This window comes from Orycteropus afer, unplaced genomic scaffold (assembly GCF_000298275.1).
Source record: "Orycteropus afer afer isolate SDZICR_OR568_19922 unplaced genomic scaffold, OryAfe1.0 scaffold00047, whole genome shotgun sequence".
Lineage (NCBI taxonomy): Eukaryota > Metazoa > Chordata > Mammalia > Tubulidentata > Orycteropodidae > Orycteropus > Orycteropus afer.
The window spans coordinates 12,876,764-12,878,578 of NW_006921634.1; positions in this window are offsets into that span (position 1 = coordinate 12,876,764).

Genomic DNA, 1,815 nt, shown 5'->3' on the forward strand with positions numbered 1-1,815 from the left:
TCCATATTTGTTGATATCACACACAAGTAAAATCTTATGGAAAATAATTCAAAAACGGTTGCAGCAGTATATTGACAGAGAGCTTTGAGAAATGCACTTGCATTTCTGGATTCAGAGGGGGGCATGGAGTGAGAAATATCATAGCTGATGTCAGATGGATCTTGGCTGAAAGCAAAGAATACCAGAACAATGTTTACTTGTGTTTTATTGACTATGCAAAGGCATTCAGTTGTGTGGATCATAACAAATTGTAACTAACATTGAGAAGAATGCAAATTCCAGAACACTTAATTGTGCTCATGAGGAACCAGAACATGGACCAGGAGACTGTTGTTCAAATGAAACAGGGAGATACTACATGGTTTAAAATCAGGAAGGGAATGTATCAGGGTTGTATCCTTTCACCATACTTACTCAATGTGTATGCTGAGGAAATAATCCAAGAAGCCAGACTACATGAAGAAGAACGAGGCATCAGAATTAGAGGAAAGGTCATTAATAACCTGCGATATGCAGACAACACACAACTTTGCTTGCTGAAAATGAGGATGATTTGGAGCACTTACCAATGAAGATTGAAGACTACAGTCTGCAGTATGGATTACACCTCAATATTAAGAAAACAAAAATCATCACAACTGGACCAATAAACAACATCACAATAAATGGAAAAAAGATTGAAGTTGTCAAAGACTTCATATTACTTGGTTCTACAATCAACTCCAATGTAAACAGTAGTCAAGACGTATTGCATTGGACAAATCTGTTGCAAAAGACCTCTTTCAAGTGCTGAAGAGCAAATATATCTCCTTGAAGACTAAAATGTGTATAAACCAAGCCATGATATTTTCAATCACCTCATACGCATGTGAGAGCTAGGCAATGAATAAGGAAGATGGAAGAAGAGTTGATGCTTTTGAGTTGGGGTGTTGGCAAAGAATGCTGAAAGTACTGTGGACTACTAAAAGAACTAACAGGTCTGTCCTGGAAGAAGTACATCTAGAATGCTCCTTGGAAGCAAGAATGGCCAGACTTAGTCTCATCTACTTTGGTCATGTTGTTAGAGGTACCATTCTCTGGAGAAGGATGTCATAATTTAGTGGAGGATCAATGAAAAAGGGGAAGGCCCTCAGCAAGAAGGATTGATACAGTGGCTGCAGTGATGGGCTCAGGTATAGGAAGGATTGTGATCCTGGCACAGGACCAGATATTGTTTCCTTCTGGTGTACATAAAGTCTCTATGAGTCAGAGATAACTTGACACCACATAACAACAACAATAATCCCTAGGTGAGGTCAAACTGTCAAACTTTAGGTTAGTAGTCAAGCACAAATGGTTTGCACCACCCAGGGACCATTCCTTCTTTAATAGTAGGCACTTAGTAGAAAAATAAGATCATTTTATTAGTTGAGTAAACATGAAAAACAGAAATGACTCACTCTATCCTCTATTCTCTATCACTCCATCCTCAGATGAGATCAGCAAGGAATGAGCATAAATCAATAAAGAGGGTATACACCAACATTTATGGGGTAAGGAAATACAGGATTACTGATGAAAAGGTAACAAAAAAATGAAACCCTTTTATATTTCCTCAATTTATATCCTACAAAGTAATTTTCCGGGCAGCAGAATTAGTCATTTACCCAGAAGTACTTGCTCATTAGGAATGAATTTTTCGTGATTATGCTTCAGAAGTTTGAGATTTCACTTCATTTATGTTGTTGTTGTTGTTGTTAAGTGCCGTCGAGTCGTTTCCGACTCATAGCGACCCCATGCACAGCAGAATGAAACACTGCCCGATCCCGCGCCAGC